The following is a 20,005-nucleotide window of genomic DNA, read 5'->3' as shown; positions in this document are numbered from 1 at the left end:
TCTTGGTCGTAATAAAAAAAAGGTTTGAACGTGGAAACTCTACAGACAAAGAAACAAAATATCAAATAAAAGACAATATGAAACATAATTTAGTTTATGCTGGAACTTTTAAACTGTGTAAAAAATAGTTTTATGTTCAAAAATAACAAATGAAACAAAGACGTTCGGGAATTGCTCTTTCCCTATGAACAGTACTTTATTTCAAAAATGTTTTTGAAAGTGAAGTGGAATAGCTGTAATTTTATGGGTTGTTTATTATGTACAAAGCTATACAATGGACTATCTGTGCTGAGTTCACTACAGGTATCGAAACCTGGATTTTAGCGTTCTAAGTCTTCAGATGTACTGCTGAGCCACGGAAAATAAAGCTGTAAAATATACAAAACCTGAAAAGAGAACATTAATATTTAAAAATATCATGTTAGTAATTTGAATTCAGTTAAGAACTAAAACAGATCTACATTATCTCTTTCCCTAAAAATAATACTAATTTATCATTATTTTACCTATTTTTATATGGTAGAAAGCAATAATTGTTAATTTAGCTGAAATATTATTTCTCAGAAAAGGGGACTGAAAGCCCCCTGCAGAGATCATCTGCTTTAACCAATTAGGCAAGTATATAGTAGTGTGTTGTCTGTCACTCAGTCAGTCAGTAAACACTAAAATGATGTCACATAAGGGATGCTTAACGTTGAAATTTGTACTGTTGCTGTAGCAGTAAAACGTGCGCAAGATATTAATCACGACAAGAAATATGCACTCTATAAGCTATAATACGGTATAACATATGAACTTCAAAAGCAAAAAATAAAAATATTTGTTACTCTAAATTTTATTTGCTCTTGAAAAAGAACACTTACGGAGACCCTGCGGAAGTTTGTTTGTTTGTTTTTTAATCTCGCGCGAAGCTACACGAGAGCTATCTGCGCAAGCCGCCCTAACTTAGCAGTGTAAGATTAGATGGAAAGCAGCTACTTATCACCACCCACCGCCAATTCTTGGGCTACTCTTTTACCAACGAATAGTAGGATTGACCGTTACATTATAACGCCCTCACAGCTGAAAGAGCGAGCATATTTGATGTAACGGGGATTCGAACCCGCGACCCTCAAATTACGAGTCGAGTGCCTCAACCACCTGGACATGCAGGGCATTCCTGCAGACGTACACCTAATATAAATAAGTTGTGATGTTAAATGGTATTGGTAATGGTCATATAATTATTTTCGTATTTCTTCTTGATCCAGTTGACCCGTTTTGACAACTTTAAGTAAATGTTCGACGTTTTGGAATCAACCATAAATTTTGGTAACAAATGAAATAACAGTTGACTATAGTACCAGGTTAACAACGATGTATTTAAAATATTTTTATTTCCCTTTTTTAGTTTCTCTGTAATTTATTTATCAAGTTTCGGCAAAAGATTTATATTAATGTAAAAAGCTTTTACTTATCTCCCCTTATAAACACAATACTTCTGTGGAAAATAAAACATTTTAGATCTGTCGCAAATTTGTGAATAGGGAAATAGAGAGAAAGTCATCGCCTAAAAAAAAATGTCAGTTTGTCAAATGACACCCTGGGGAGGGCGGAGAGAAGTATACAAATATTTCTCAGAATATTTCAAATATTTCAAAATATTTCAAAAGCCAAAAAAAGTAGGCGATTCCTATAATAATAATTTTATTAATTTTCTAAATAAATGGGAAAAGTTCTATATACAGTTTAGAAATAACAATAGAAATACACAGGTGATACAGATATGAGATCCTCAAAGTGAGTAATTGTAACTAATTAGTCAGTTTATCATAATTACAAAAACTGCAAAGGAAACGCGAATGAATACATTGTGCAATGCCCTAGTATTTGTATATGCTCTGAATAAAGTAGCAATTCTTGTTTTCATTCTACTATACATTTAAATATATAAGATTACGAAGTATTAATTAAAATGTTCTGTATTACTCTCAGAATTCATCCAAGTTGTTTGGTTATCGGTTGACCTCATATTTCAAATAAATCCATATAGCAGAAAGTGGAAGTCAAACTATGGTAGAGAATGTCAATCTGCCTCTTAATTTTCCCTAAATATCTTTCGACCCGATATGGCCAGATGGTTAGGGCGCTCGACCCGTAATCAGAGGGACGTGGGTTCGAATCCTTGTCACACCAAACATGCTCACCATATCAGCCGTGGGGGCATTATAACGTGATGTTCAATATCACTATGCGTTGGTAAAAGAGTTGGCTGTAGGTGGTGATGACTAGCTGCCTTTCCTCTAGTATTACACTGCTAAATTAGGGACGTTAGCACAGATAGTCCTCGTGTAGCTTTGCGCGAAATTAAACAAAAAACAAAAACTAACAAATATTGTTCACAGTCTTGATAAGATATAAATATCTATACAACAAGTCTTGTTTCTGTGGAAGCAGGTTGTCCGTCGTCAGTATGCTCTCAGTGATATCCGAGGTGCTGTCTACACTTGTCGTGGCCATACTACATGTAGATGTTACACAACATCTGCCAAATAAAATGTCGTTGATTGTTTGGATTTATTTCAAACAAAATTCTCCTTCAGTTCTGCTGTTCGAAGTCTGAAGAACAGTTCAATTTTTGGTTTGGCAGTGACTTTCAACGATTATAAGTTTGCTGGTACAACTTTGTGCTAAAGTGTACTTTCAGTGTTCTGGACATAATATTCATAACTTCCCTAGAAGCCCTATTGAAACACGAAATTTCGTCTTAAACTTGCACAAAGTAACTTTCTCCAGTCAAAACGCGGTTTCTACGCGTCTCTTATGTGGTACTTTTGTTCTGGAAACCACAAATGTAAACATTATATTACTGCTTTATTTACTACTTCCATAACTGTGTTCAATATTCTATTTTTAAATGGATCAATATTTAGCTGTATTTTCTGTCATCTTTCTAACTCAACCAAATTCATGTAAATGTACGTGGAAACAATTACATGCATGTTATAAAATATTTTTTGTAGTTATTTTGTGGTAGTTATGCAAGAGTTTTATACAGTTTAAAACAGCTGTGTTACATACTAAAAGTTTTATATATTAAGACGTAGTTGTGATATTAAGAAGTGCAACGCTATATATTACGTATATATCAAGAGGTGGCAGTGTATATAAAAACAGTTTTCGTGCAGGAAGTGTCAGCAATGAAAAACATTAAAGTTTATTTTATATAATTTGTTTGTTTTTGAATTTCTTGCAAAGCTACATGACGACTATCTGTGCTAGCCGTTCCTAATTTAGCAGTGTAAGACTAGAGGGAAGGCAGCTAGTCATCACCACTCACCGTCAACTCTTAAGCTACTCTTTTACCAACGAATAGTGGGACTTACCGCTATACTATAACGGCTCAAATATCGAGCATATTTGGTGTAACGGGGATTCGGACCCGCGACCCTCGGGTTACGAGTCGACTGCCTTAAACACATATCCAGGTCGAGTCACGTGGTATATGAAGAGGTAGCGATGTTGTACTTAACACTTTCTTCAAAGTTAGCAAATAGTAGCAGTAATTATTACTTTAAATAATAACATTATCATATTCTAAGATACAGTCGTTATATTTAAAAAATTACATCCTAAAACGTAAACGTAATAACGATGGGAGAAAGTGTCGTGTACAGAAACATAACTAAGGTATATTAAGAAGTAAAAGTCTTGTGACTGAATTATATTACACGTGTTCGGATTGTGACGTTCTAATGTTCACTTAAAACAAACAGACAAGTTACAAGACCACAGTACCAGAGAACCTGATTTTATGTAAGGTGAAAACATTAAGTCGCACTCAACGACAAGTAAAACCACGAAACATGGAAACATAATTCCTTAATTTCAAACAAAATAAAATAATGTGGTTTAAAATGTAACTTAAACTTAAATACTTTTCACTGTATTTTCAGTTTTTCTGACTAGAAGAAGTCTGGTTAAAAGAAGACTTCACTTAACCAGAAGATGGGCAAATCTGGCAAGTTACTTGCTTTGTTTATATCTCTACCCAGTTTCAAGTGTTATAAAAACTTGCCGGGATTCCACATCACATATTTCATCCGACTGGTCCTATTAACAGAAAAAGACTCCAAAATTTCCAGCATCTCTAAATCCTTGTACGTAACAACGAGCGAAGAAGTTACAAAAAAGTAGTTCTCTTGACCAAACGTGAGAGTCCAAGATCAAAATTAATATAGCTCAAGGGTGGAGATAGCTTGTTCTTCTAGAACCTATAATTCATTATAAAAATTTGTGCTCTTACATTCTATTATACGAAAAAAAGATATTTCATTATCCTAAGCTACAAAAGATTTAGTTTATGACATCCGCATATTCTCAAACTGCAGAATACAGTAATAGAAACTGAAACTATTCCCCAGATAATCAATACAAAATATTTATTTTATAATTTTTCGTTATTTTATGAAAATGTATTTTTACTAATCTCTTTTCATTACGTACGGATATTCGGGATATTTTTCAGATTATATTTTTATATTATAAAAATACAATGATTTGTATTTATCTCTTTGCTTTTATTTTATATATGATACCAAATTCGTTTCATTTTATTCACTGTCGATGATTCTTTATTTTTAGTCCCAACGTACTACATCAGATATACATTCATCAAACAATAGTAGTTTTATAAATAACAAATAGTGACAGGTGTAATCTGAGTAATATTCTGTTAAATTATTGTATCATATTATAAATTGTAAGTATTTTTACAGTTATAGTATAAATAATCATCATTTTTAAATGTTCCATGTTTAACTGTTTATTTGATGACATTTCTGTATATAAAAATACTCCACTTTTAGGAAGTACGTTATAACTCAAAATAAAAAATAAAAGTTAAAAATGACACAAACAAGGAATTTTCAGAACATTTAGAACACTTTCTTATGCTTATTATGAACGTATGCTAGTCTATGAACTGAACATAGTTTTTAAATGATCCTTTACAATATCGAGATGTGCAGAAGTAACGTTTAAAATTTATCGTCTAAAGATTTCGTAAACTTTAATCCATTCACTTACAAATCTCTTTTATTCTATCCATCTGTTTATGTATTAATCACTCTCGTGACCACGTTTGGTGCTGCCCACATCTTGCTATGAATTCAAAGCTGGTAGCTTTACAAATCAAGTTTATTTTTGGATTTGAAATATCATTCAGAGTAAAGGGGTTCCTGGTAAAGAACAATTTCTTTTTCCATATTACACATTAAGTACGCTGGGAAAAAACATCAATGTCTCAGACATAGATTGTAGTGAGTTAAACCTATATTTAGATAGGAATACTTTGTCTACGTGGTTGAATCCGTGTGCTCCCCCCCAGGAAAAAAAAACATTGTAATTACTCTTCGAGGTGATTGCCCCTGCTAATAATCTGATAAGGGCCGAAAGGCTCCGAGAAAAACTAAATCTTGAGTTGCACGTAGCAGATTTTGTCGGATTAGAGCTTATCTTTTATTTTACTCAAGTTAAATGCTGATGAAATGTGCAATATTTTTTGCTGATGAAATGTGCAATATTTTTTGCTGATGAAATGTGCAATATTTTTTGCTGATGAAATGTGCAATATTTTTCAGTGCGTATTTAGAAGTGACTATTTTACTGCAAAAAGCTTTAAAAGATACCATTGAACTATGGGATCATAATCAAGGGGCACAATTAATAGAGTTGGGCCATGGATTGATACTGAAAAAGATCTCTGGATTTCGGAACTAGCAATTCCATACAATACCCGAAAAAAAGTGTCCCCCGCACTTTAAGTTGTGGGTGCAAGTAAAAATTAATCCCTTAGCATGGACGGTGGGCGGCAGATTGATGTTGACGGGATTTATTCCTTGTAGTCAGTAGTTTAAAACACTAGGAATGGCAGCAGATAGCCTCACTAGCTTTGCGATAAATACAAATACACATTAATTTGATTTTATCAGCTACACTCTTGTTAACGAATCAATGGAAACAAGTTAGCGAATATCAAATAATTTACTAATTTTCCTGAAACTGTTACATTTTTATTTATTATTATGAACTCTTTTTAGTAGACTGTTCAATACCAAGGAAATGTAATGCCGTGCTATAGATAAGACACGTTTAGCTGGTACAATAAGTAAAAGAATTTCAGCTTATGAGTCGATTGCTAAAGAAATCTCCGATTTAATAAAATTTATACTGCTAAGTCCTATACGAGGAATATCTCAGGTGTTAGCTACTGGGTTAACTTGATACAGTTTATCAGATGAAAATCTTTAACAGAAGTTTTCTGAGATAATTACAAACTCACTTTACTTAAGTTTTACACAGCTTTCAGTTTTATTAAAAATATTAAGTACCTGAAAAATGCGCAAAGCTGCCATTAATGAAACATAAGGCCTACCTCATAAATCAAATTATTTTCTAAATTTTGCTCTTATAATAAATTTGATAATTTAATGTTTGATCATTTTCAACTGAGTTTTTGATGTTGGTGTTACCTTAATAATAACTTTATCTTGTTTTTACCAACTATTTATGGAGATTTGTTTCTCTAGTTACCATAACTAAAGTTTTGTTAGCAATACTACTACTAGACTATTATAGTATAATCACTTTGAATATTTCATTGTGGTTAATCATAATTTACCTGAAGATGGCACGCCCCTACTTGTTGAGTGTGTGTGTGTTTTTCATATAGCAAAGCCACAAAGGGCTATCTGCTCAGCCCACCGAGGGGAATCGAACCCCTGATTTTAGCGTTGTAAATCCGGAGACATACCGCTGTACTAGCGGGGGGCCCTACTTGTGAAACGTCGTAATTTTAATTACTTAAAAAATATTTTGACTCCAAAGCTGACCATAATATTAAACACTGCGCCAAGTTTAATATTTCTTTTCAAATTTCTATTAACTTATTTCATATTCGGATTCGAAATCAGAGGTGTGTAAAACTAGCATTTCAGATCTACCTTTAGATACTCGCAAGTCTCTCAGTTAGAACATCGATTGGGATTTCCGTAATACCCAGTTTTACCAACTCGTCAAACGGGCTGGACGAAGAGAGACAAAGGATTTTCTGAAATTTTATTAATATATAAATGACAATACTATAAAAGTTACGATTTAAACGCAGAAAGCTAGAGAACAATTTGTGATAATTTTCATGCAAAGTGTAGATTTTTCTTACATTTCTCTGAATTTGTCCATTTTGTATTCAAAATTTGAGGTGTGTAAAAATAACACTTCATATCTATCCTTTATGTTCCACAGAGCACTGTTTAAGAAACATTTTGTTCAATATCTGAACTCGTATGCTGGGCTAGAAAATGAAAGAAAAAATGTTTTTCCAAACATTATTTAATGTCAGTTCTTTCTAAGATGGGATAATTTCTGTAAACAAGTCTCTACAGACCGCCATTAACCGGTTTCTGACATGGGATCATCTATGTAAACAAGTTTCTACAGATCGCCATTGATCGGTTTCTGACATGGGATCACCTGTAAATAAAGTCTCTACAGATGACCATTGATCAGTTTCTTAGATCAATTCGTCTGTAAACAGGTCTCTAAAGGTCACTATCGATCGATTTTTTACATGGTTTCGTCTGTAAACAGGTCTCTAAAGGTCACTATCGATCGATTTTTTACATGGTTTCATCTGTAAACAGATTCATACAGATCACCATTGATCGGTTTCTGACATGGGAGCATCTCTGGCGTCTAACCATCAATTCTATCAGAACCAAAGTACTTTTATTTAGCACAACTCGGAACCATTTTAGTTCATATCAGTAACACTCCAGTTCATATTTCTTCTATGTTAAATACCTACATCTTGTTTTCAACAGGCAATTAACCTAGATAGTTCGATTGTTTATATTCAGCCACAAAGTTTCACATTATCTCAACATTCAGGAAAGCTTACTTGAAACAAACTGGAGACAAAATCTATATTTCTATACATACAAAAGAAATTAACCTTTTCAACCTAACCTCTACTCACATTTCCTGAATTTCAGCCTTTTCTTCATTTTATGATATCTTTCGTCAAGAGAAAATAGAGGGCACGCTATTCATTTTGCCTTTCACATCAAGTTAAACATCTCTTCCAGCTCCGCGCATAACGCATAATGTATTTTTTGCATTTTGTTTCGTACTAAATGGTAGAACTAGGGGTCAAAAATGCAAATTCTGGTAAAATAAAAATCATCTTCACCTAAGACAGTTATATTTTTTTACAGAAATAGATAACCTTTAAAAGGAGACTCCATAAGTATGAGAATGATAAGGACTGGCTTAAAGTTGACAAATATAAAGAGAGAAGATATTAGATGGAACAACCTAGGTAGTCAACAGCTTTATTGTTGTCGCTAAAAGTTATGTTATATAGATATATTATGACTGATGGCTTGCTAAACATAAAGATTCATTTTCCAAGGAATCTGCTTCCGCCAAATGATCACCTTTTATGTATATACTTGATGTCTCTTCCAGTTACTGACCCTGATCATGACGTCATACCAATGACTTATTTACATTGGTATCTTCATCCAACACAATATTTCATCATGTTAGGTTTGTCTCTTAAGTACTTTTACAATGCTAAAATAAGGGGTTAGATTCCCTTAGCTGGACACAGCAGATAGCTCGATGTGGCTTTACTCTAAAAACACACACTGCTAAGTGTGATATCATCTATTAATTACTGTACAGTTTCTGATATTCATCTTTTAACTAACATTTTGTAAGCATCTCCCTCTAACTGGAAGTTCATTCTCTTCGCCTAAAAGAGGGCTTAACCCTTACAATTCTTTTAAATGACTGACTCAGATTACGAGTGAGTCTGAAGAATTATAACTCAAATAAATCAGGTTTCGATTAACGCGGGGGGCACAACACAGACAGCCTGTTCTGTTGGGTCCGGTATAACCAGGTGGTTAAGGCACTCGACTCGTAATATGAGGGTCGCGGGTTCAAATCCCCGTCACACCAGACATGTTCGCCCTTTCATTTATAGGGGCGTTATAATATGCGATCAATTCCACTATTCGTTGGTAAAAGAGTAGTCTAAGAGTTGGCGGTAGCTGCCTTCCCTCTAGTCTTACACTGCTAAATTAGGGACGACTAGCACAGATAGCCCTCGAATAGCTTTGCGTGAAATTCAAAATAAACCTCTCATGTTGATTTGTATTTAATAACAAATAAAACTAATGCGGATTTCACAGGATGGGAAGATGTCAAAACACGAGCCTTTTGATTTGAGACAAAATGAGCTAAAATATTTTAAGCATTTTATTTCAACACTGCGTAACAGATTTATCCTTATACGTTCGTTGTGGTACCTAAACTTCTTTCTCTATAGTTTTTTTCTTGCATATAACGTATGTTGTTGACTATGTATTGCGCAAGTCCCGCGTGTTCTCTAAACTTGTAGAAAATTGTTGAGTATCAACAATGTACTATGTATGTATGTGTATATAGTTTTAGTAACTGACAGTACTGCGACCGAGAATATTGGTGAAAATTCTTGCAAGTCGCGTGAGTTGTAAAAAAGTAATGTTCCAAGACAACAAAGAAGAAAATGTTATTAGTCAGCTTGAGTGAATGTGCTATACGCAAAGGAAGCCATAATTGTGTTTAACGTCTATCCATTGCAAAAATAAACAATTTGACCAGAAATGTTACAGATTTCGAACATTGTAAACCGTTCACCTTCAATGAATTACTTGGGCGTTAGAATTTCACAGAGGACATTGAATATATTTGTCGGAAGGAGTGAACTTCTATCTGGTGTGATGCTTATCAAGAAAGACGTCGTCAGCTGAAGCAAGGTGCAATAATTCTAACTCGCCACCCTGTCGTTACTGCAGTGCCATTGTTTGGCATTGTTGTACCTGCCATCGTAGGGCTCCATGGTGGGTGGGATCAGTGGGCACTGAAATGTAGCATCTTTATTATGGATACCTCATTTATGAAAAATAAAAAAAATTAAAAACTGAAAAACAGTTTATAGGACAACACCATGCATGGACGACTGCTGTACAGTCAACATCACAGTCAAATTCTGTACCTCGATTTATAATTATCCATTCCTTTTCCGAGAAATCCTTAGGACAGCTGCACCCCTTTTTTATTCAAAAGAGATTAGCGGGGCTTGCTGGCTACCCTTAGTCAGTAAAGATGTTGCACTCTGAAGACATTTTGGTGGAAACATCTTCACCACACTATACCAAACTCAACTCCTCTTTAACTCAAAGGCCATTGGGGATATACGCATCAAGGTTATTACTACCCATGCAAATCTGAATTATTCCAGAGGAGTTATAGTTGAGAGAGAGTTAAAAAACGTTCTTTGAGTAGGAGATCCTCTCTGGTTTCTCCAGTCAAGGCGTTTCTGCGGTGCGCCGAATCTCCACTCGCAAAAACGGAATTATGGTACCTACTAATGTCCTGATATCAACATTTACATTATCATGTTCTTCTGCTACAGTCAAAGCAAACTCTCTGAACTGTAAGGTACCATCATACATTGCCAACCCTCTCAGATGTTTCCAGTGTCAACGGTTCGGTCACTCAAAAACATCATGTCGTGGTTCTTTAACATGTGCTCGTTGTGATGGTAAAGACCACGACGCATACCAGTGCAAACTAGAACCACGCTGTGTTAACTGTAGTGGTCCATATCCCTCTTATTGTTGGAAGAGAAACAGGTGCAATGCTTAAAGACTGTAAATAATATCTCCTACACAGAGGCTCGGAAATTATTGTCCCCAACTCCATCCTGGACATATCCTACCACACTACAGTGAAACTGTCGGGAATTTCGTTCAAATATAGATGACATTAAGGATTTGATTGATTTTTACCTTTCCATATATCTATCCCAATTGGAAGCGTTTCTGAAACCTGCCAATGCAGTCACCCTTCGGCAGTTTTCTTTGTACAGAAATGACAGGTTGTGTGATGGGCGAGTGCATACTGGGGTGGCACTATTGATTGATCAGTATGTACTCACCCTGTTTTTGTTACTTGATACCCCTTGGAGGCTATAGCCATCCGTGCTTCCGTGGGTCGTACCATCACTATTTGTTCTCTCTACATATCTTCTGAAGAGATCTATGATCAGTGATGACAAGAATTACTTTCTTTCTTTGTGAACCTGACGATGACCGGAGAAGGTCGAAACATTGTTCGCTCTTCTGCATAAAAAAATTTTTATCGACCCAAACCAGCCGTTTTTACGTATATACAGATCTATGATCAGTCAGACCTTGATGCCCTCATTGAGCAGTAACTGTCTCCCTTTTTAATCCTGGGAGATTTTAATAGAAATAGTTCCTTCTGGGGTGGTACTGATATTGATGAGAGGGTCGTTTCATAGAGCATATGCTTTGGATCACAACCTTTCTCTCTTCAATACTGGTTCTTATGCTTATTTTCATGCACCTAGTCAGTCTTTTACTGCTATTGCTCTTTCTATCTGCTCTCATTCACTTTTCTCTTATTTTTCTAGGAGGATTGATGCAGTGATCATTTTCCTATCATTTTGTTGCTGTTCTTGTTGTTTTTGAATTAAGCACAAAGCTACACAATGCGCTATCTGTGCTCTGCCCACCACGGGTATCAAAACCCGGATTTTGGCGTTGTAAGTCTGCAGACATACCGATGAGCCACTGGGGGCTTATCATTTTGAAAGAGGTCAATGTCACCCGACCGGCTTTCCTGGATGGACAACTGGCGATCTTTCACTGCTGTCCCAGGACTTGATCCTGCCATCGTCTTTAAACCATCGATAGACGACTGCATAGCTGCAGTGACTGACTGTATTGTCCAGGCAGCTGCTCAGTGTATTCCTGTCTGCCACATGACAAGGACATCTCAAAAACGGGCTTGGGATACTTTTTGAAAATATCCCACAATTTTAAACCACACTGTATTTTAACAGGCCTGTGCACATGCTCGGCATGTCAGACATCAAAGTCAGAAGAAATCTTGGATTAAATACATCTCTAGCATCTCTTCTACCATCAGTTTCTAAGTCATATTGGACAAGTTTCGAAAGGCTAGTGGACAGTATACTTCTGCTCCCCTTTTAGTCTTGCTCTCTGGGAGCAAGGAAGTTACTGATGGCCAGAACATCGCTAATATTCTCGGCGAAAGCTTTTCTGGTGCATCTATCACTTCTTCTTCATCCCCCATCTTCTTAGAGAGCAATCGCCTCTCTCCTTTTGGGCTGATCGTCTCTATGACTATAACTGCTATCTTACGCTTGTGAAACTCAAGCTTGCTCTTCGTCAGTCTGGCAGTACATCAACTGGACCCGATGATATTCATTACAAGATTCTGCGCCATCTCTTTCCTGCCTCACTTGCTATTCATCTAGTTGTATTTAACTAGATCTGACAGGAGAACGTTTTCCCTGAAGCTTTGTGCCATGATATTTTACTCCCTTTTCCTAAACCTGAGAAGGATCCCAAGATTTATTCGAACTAACGTCCAATTGCTTTGACAAGCTGTCTCTGTGAGATCTTAGAGATGATGGTTAATGCTCATCTTGTATGGTTCCTCGAATCAAAGAACCTCCTCTCACCCACTCATTGTGGGGTCCAAGACAGTGCTCCACCATGGATCACCTGATTCGATTTGAAACGTCAATCAGGGAAGTCTTTCTCAAGCGGCAACATCTTGGTTCTGTATTTTTTACCTTGAGAAAGCTTATGATACAATATAGAGGTATGGCATCTTGCGAGCTCTCCACTCGTGTGGGTTGCATAGCCATTTTCCCAATTTCATTAAACATTTAAATAAACCGGCAATTCCAAGTCCGTGTGGGTTCGAAACTTTCCTGTTCTTTCCCACAGGAACGTGGAGTCCCTCAGAGCTGTGTCTTGAGTGTTAGACTTTTTATTATAAATATGATTGCCATTACTGAACAATTCCCTCTTACTGTTGCGGGTGGTCTCTGTGTCAAAGACATTCATATTTTGTGTCAATTGTCGAGCATGAGGTTTACTGAGTGGCAGCTACAGACTGCCCTAAATCGTTCACTGAAGTGGACTACAGCAAACGGTTTTACCTTTTCTCGCTCCAAAATAATTTGCGTGGACTTCTTCCGTCACGAAGTATTCACCCAGATCCCGAGTTCCGTCTTGGACAAGTTGTGCTTCCTGTGGTCCCTGAAGCAAAGTTCTTGGGGCTTATCTTTGACCATAAGCTGACCTTTCTTTCACACGTCAAGCAGCTACGTGTCAAGTGTACAAGGGCACTGAACATCTTCCATCATGTCTTCTCTTCCACCCCTTAGATAATAGATCGATGTTCTATGCTAAAACTCTATCGTGTCCTTATTCGATCAAACTGGACTATGGGTCTCTGGTCTATGACTCTGCTAGTACCTCAGCCTTGAAGATACTGGACCCTATTCGCCATCAGGAATTCAGCTCTACACAGGAACCTTCCAGTCCATTATAGCATGATTCCTATTTTACATATTTTAATGATTTTACTATTATCCTATTTTACATATTATAATGATTTTACTATTATCCTATTTTACATATTATAATGATTTTACTATTTTCCTTTTTTACCGGTTGTTTGGCCCAGATAGCTCAGTTGCTTTGCACCAATAAACGCTAAACAATCAACCATTCTGGGAAACTTTCATCTATAAGTTCCAAAAAAAGTTCCAACATCTAATTACAATGAAAATTAGCTGTTTGACTCGAACACTTTCAGAGGATAAATTTTATTTCAGCAACGACAACGTACGGCCCGGCATGGCCAGGTGGGATAAAGCGTTCAACTCGCAATTTGAAGGTCACATGTTCGAATCCTCGTCGCACTAAACATGCTTGCCCTTTCAGCCGTGGAGCGTTATAGTGTGACGGTCAATCCAACTATTCGTTGGTAAAAGAGTAGCGCAAGAGTTGGAGGTGGGTGATGACGACTAGCTGCCTTCCCTCTAGTCTTACGCTGCTAAATTAGGGACGACTAGCGCAGATAGCCCTCGAGTAGCTTTGTGCGAAATTCAAACAAACAAACAACAACGTGCCACAGGTAATTTCACATCACCAAGGAAATTACGTAATACGCAAGGTGTGAGACGCCATCTATAGGGTATATTACAAACATCATTTGTTCAAGTACTTAATGCTATTGAAATGTACATAATTGTTCCACAAAATTACAAAAAAGAAAAATGCAAATAGGGAAATCTCAGTTACGCTTGCATAAAGTATATCAGAAGGTATTTAATTATTATACATATGCAAAAACGGCTCGTTTGGGTTGAGAAAATATTTTACATAGAAGAGCGGACAACGTTTCGACCTTCTTCGACCTGACGATGACCAAAAACGAGCCGTTTTTGCATATAAATTTCTCAACAAGTGGGTTTTCTCGACATCACTAATTATTATACAATATTTTAGTCACTAAAAATTATTTTTAGGGATTTTATAATTAATGCATTTTTAAAAAGTATGTTCAGCTAACTTATTTATTGCTTTTTCACAAGCGTACATTAAATTCACGAAAAAGCATGCCTCTCTATTTAAACTCTAAAAGTGCTCGTAAGTACGTTTCCCTAAGTTTCATTTATTTATAAATGTCATAGCATTATAGTTTCCTTATAAATGCGAGCAATGTAGATTAAATCTATTAAGTCTTTATTTACTTTTGTAATTGGAATCTTAAGCTATACATTAATTTTCAGCTTTTTAAAGAGTCAAATTTATTTTTATCAATGTTTTTGTATTGACGAAATGCAAAAACAAAAGTTCGAAAAAGTATCCTTTATAATTTATGAAACATTATTTTACATATAATTTATAAGTGTTTTTATTGTGTTACGAACGAAATGTACAATTTTTATAAATGTATAAAGCTGAAGAAAATTGACTGCGGAAAATGCAAATGTCAAATGTACTATAAAAGTGTGTTTGTTTTTGAATTTCGCACCAAGCTACTCAAGGGCTACCTGTGCTAGCCGTCCTTAATTTAGCAGTGTAAGACTAGAGGGAAGACAGCTAATCATCACCACCCACTGCTAATTCGTGGGCTACCCTTTTAGCAACGAATAGTGGGATTGACCGTAACATTATAACGCCTCCACGGCTGAAAGGGCGAGCATGTTTGGCGCGACGGAGATGCGAACCCGCGACCCTCAAATTACGAGTCGCACGCCTTAACACACTTGGCCATGCCGGGCCTTACTGCAACAGCAAAGATTTACGAGAATGTGATTATACTGTTATTTTAATATTAATCCAAAATTACTGTCCACGATAAAATTATGAACATTTTGAAACTTTCAATACATCTCTTTATAAACTGTTATAAAGATAAAAGTGATAAAGAATGATTGTATTGTTTGTTTTTAAGTTCCGCGCAAAGCTACTCGAGGACTACCTGCACTAACCGTCCCTAATTTAGTAGTGCAAGACTAGAGAGAAGGCAGCTAGTCATCACCACCCACCGTCAACTCTTGGGCTACTATTTTGCCAACGAATAGTGGGATTGACCGCACATTATAATGCCCCCACGGCTGAAAGGGCGAGCATGTTTGGTGCGATGGGCATTCGAACTCCCGACCTTCAGATTACGAGTCGAATGCCTTAACCCACCTGGCCTCGATTGTATTGACGTTGAGTTGTTTTGTGAGGGCTTCAGCAAAGAGAACGAAATGTTTATCACCTTAAAATTACCTACGATAACATCATCAGAGAGGTGGAAATATTGTACACCTCATAACTTTATCATAAACAGTTCTATTTGACCCTAGCATAGAAACAGAAACGTCAAACACCTTAAAACTTCAAACAGGGACAGTTCTTGGAAGAACTCAACAGATAAATAAAAATGTTGACCATCTAAGAAATACCAGCAGAAACAGCCCACAGAAGCTTGTAGGCGAACAGTGCCTACTTATCTTAAAAATAATCGCTTTTAACTTGTAACTAATTGTAAATACAATAACATTTTGACTTCTTGACCATTTTTTCGCTACATTTTAATGCTAGAACGTTTTTGATACAAGAAATGTTAAGGCTTAACAAAAATATCTTACTTGTAACTATAATTATTTATACACAACTATGTATTTTTCAACCACAAAGAATGATAAATATAATCGGAGGTTTCTACAACAAATGTATTATTAAGTTTAATGTGTATATTTCGTACTATTGAATACCTACAGCATTCTTTTGATAGTGCATACGACCAAAAATATGGCTATTCACTAAATAAAAATTAATTACATAAATAAATATGTAGGAAAAAATAATTAAATAATCTATCAAGAAAGACCTTTCTTCATTTTGCATCATCCCACTGAGTCATTCTTTATCTTTACAATAACACATATATGATAAAATACATAAGTATTTACTGGTTGGTTGTAGATTAATGGTTGTCCTGCCTGAGCTGTGATTCTAAACATTCATGGCTCGTGACACATTGTTACGAAATGCGCCTTCTGCGCTTTAGGGCCGCAGATATGCTATAAAGCGTTGATCATTATTTTATCCGACAGAGAAGCCCAAAAGTTAGAAGGATACTGTTCGCTAGCTGCTTTTCCTTTTCTTTGTCTCTTTAAAATATAAGTCGATTGTGCTCAGATACCCATTTTGTCAAGTTTTAAAAGAAAAACATTAACTTCTGTTTTCTAAAATAAAAGGCTAGATTTTGTTTCATGAAAATCTTCTAATAAATGGAGTTGACTCACAACTCATACTCACTTATACCGTCTCCTCAATGTTTTTGAAAGTGGCCAGATCCACCGTAGGTCCTACAGAATAAGTGTACACATCTTCTGTCACGTATCCCATACTATACTAATTATTGAAGTAAATGTGGGAAAATGAGACAGAAACGATGCTCAACTAATCACGAACTCTAAAAAACCGATAACTGGAAAAACTCGCATCCATTTTGTTTAGAGTAAAAAAGGTTGTGATAAACAGCTTCCGTATATAACAAAAACAATGTGATAAAACAGGTACAATAGGAATTTTAAGTTAGGTTTTTGAATGTGTGTTTTTTTACTTGTTTAATCGATCTTATCAAACATGTCTCGTTGGTGACCTTCTGTAAACAAAGAAATATTTTGAAAAGTTTAAAGAGTTTGCTTCTTCTTCGGTATAATTATTTTGAAATTACTGAAAACCACGGGTGAAATAGTAATTATCAAAACATATACATGGTTAGCATCTAGTCCTCTGGTGGATCAGCGGTACGTTTTGCGGTCTTACAACACTAGAATCCGGGATCCGATTCCGCTTAGTGAATGGAGCACATATAATTCATTGTGTGATTTTGCACTAAAACGAAATCAAGGTAAAATTAATGTGTATAACAGTTTTTGTATGGTAAATAACCACCAGGGCCGGCGTGACGCCCTGTGCAAACCAAGACTTTAGCCACCTACCCCTCACCTCCTCTCTTCTTTCATTGTAGGGAAACTACACAGTTACGTCCCTCAAGAACCTATGCCTTGTGCAAGGGCACGTGCTTCACTTCCTATTTCGGTGACCCTGTGAACAAGAGCCTACCTTATTTATAGACTGTTTGGCAATAAGTACGGAAATGAACGAATAATACACGAATAGGAGTCACAAACAATCCATAATTGCAATTAAATGGTGAATATATTATTAGTACCTTAAGAACATATGAAAATAAGTCGACTACATTTTAAAGTGCACTAGTATTTTATATTTGCTCTATATAAGCACAAAGCTACACAACGAACTAACCGTGCTCGGGTGTTTCAAATCCACAGGCATGCCACTATGCCGCTTAGGGGAGCTATCAATTTATGATTGTAAACTGTTCTTCCAAATATCCTTCTCTGTTATTCTCCTTGTCAAACAGTTTAAAGAGATCTGTAGAGAGCGTGCTGCTTTAGTCTGATACCCATTTGAGTCTTTATGGTCTTATCCTAAGACAATGATTTTTGAAAAGCCTAACATCAACTGAGCCTACTTAGTACTACTGTGTATCTTACTGTTATGGAGGTGATATTTACGTCACTGTTCCCAGTTATGTCGTTGGCATGACCTCTACTAGATTGTCACGTAAAAAAATATAGTTTCAGCATCATCCTAAGAATTTCCGTACAGATCTTGTTGAAATTTGAATTTCACTCCACCTGTCACGTGTAAAAAGTAACCATCACCATACTATTACTGGGAATAGTATTATTAAGTGTGCTTTTATGAGAATAATGCTACAGTGGCACTGCCTGAATGGTTTAATGACAGTCAATCACTGGTAAACTGTTAACTCTGGTGCAGCTCATTTTCGTACAATAGAGGGGGGGGCAATACCACAACTTCTGTATTTTATACCTGTTTTATTCATTGTTTTCTCAATTATTTCCATTACTGTATATAACGTATTAGTTGTATCTTTCTGTAGCTATGATTTGATAACGAAGATTACAATGTATAATAATTCTCGTGTTATCTATGATTTAATGAAACGTGGTTAATCAAAATATTTCACCCATCGGTACGACTATCATGACCTAGTGATTAAATCGTTCGACTTGCAGTCAGCGGGTCACGAACTTAAAATCCGATGACAAGCATAATTAACCCATCAGCTATAGGAGCATTATATATTGTGACTGTCAACCTCAATATTTGTTGGTAAAGACTGGCTGTGGGTCAAGAGTTGAAAATTAAGAGCGGCAATTAAAAACGTTAGTAACTTTTCCATAAACAGAACATTAGTTTAAAACAACTATTAAATTTAAACACAACTAACAAACATAAAGTTTGTATTTCTGCAAGTGAAATTGGCAAAAACTTAAAACGTTTGAAATAATTTTGATAAAGATTCCGTTTTTAAACGTTCTTGTGTTTGTAATAACGCGGCCCAGCATGGCCAGGGGGGTTAAGGCGTTCGACTCGTAATCTGAGGGTCGCGGATTCGAATCCCCGTCGCACAAAATATCCTCGTCCTTTCAGCCGTGGGGGCGTTATAAGGTTTCGGTCAATCCCACTATTCGTTGATAAAAGAGTAGTCCAAGAGTCGACCGTGGGTGGAGATGACTAGCTGCCTTCCCTCTAGTCTTACACTGCTAAATTAGGAAAGGCTAGCGCAGATAGCCCTCGAGTAGCTTTGCGCGAAATTTAAAACAAGTTGTATATAACAGTTAATAACAAATAATCAATAAGGATCACAAGTTTGCGTGATGCTAGCATTATTATTGTCCCTAAAGTTACCAATGAAAATCACGTAGCTAACTATCATAAAACGAAATGAACTAGAAAATCATTTAGATAACGCACACACACCCACAAACTTGATTACAAACACAAGACTTACTTATCTAGAGTACAAATTTGCATAAATTTTTGCACAGTCGCTAAAAGCATCCAATTAAACCGATGTCTCGAAAAATAGCTCTTTACGATTTTGTTTGTTTACGTAAAGTAAAAATAAACAAATGCGTGACTTAAAAAGGATAGAACTACAACAAATAAAAAACAAAACTTTCCTTAATGAGCACTTACACACTCTTGTTATTGCTACTATCAACATATTTATATTTCATATATTCACTGAGGCCAGTACTGTTACGATTACAATATTGAAATTAAGGTAAATATAATTACCCTTCTATGAGTTAGAAATGGTCCCCCATTGGTCAACGGTACGTTTGAATTACAACGCTAAAATCTGGGGTTCGATTCCTCGTGTTTGACTTAGCACAGAGAGAATACTGTGTTGTATTACGCTAAAAACAAAATTTCGAAATCAGCGGTATAGTAAAATATACGTCAATGAAACATATTCTAATACTTTTACGTAATTACAAGCATATACTTTAATATTTAAACTACACACTAGAGGGCAAAACAAACGTCCCAAAAGTAAAAACATCACAAATTCAAGTAATTGTAAAAGGAACCCTTATAACCTAAACGCTTTCGAATGGTAAAACTTTCTTTTTTAGGGGTAATTTCACAAATTGAAA

The sequence above is a fragment of the Tachypleus tridentatus genome, chromosome 3, assembly GCF_004210375.1.
Source record: "Tachypleus tridentatus isolate NWPU-2018 chromosome 3, ASM421037v1, whole genome shotgun sequence".
NCBI lineage: Eukaryota > Metazoa > Arthropoda > Merostomata > Xiphosura > Limulidae > Tachypleus > Tachypleus tridentatus.
Note: the sequence above shows the minus strand (reverse complement) of the source record.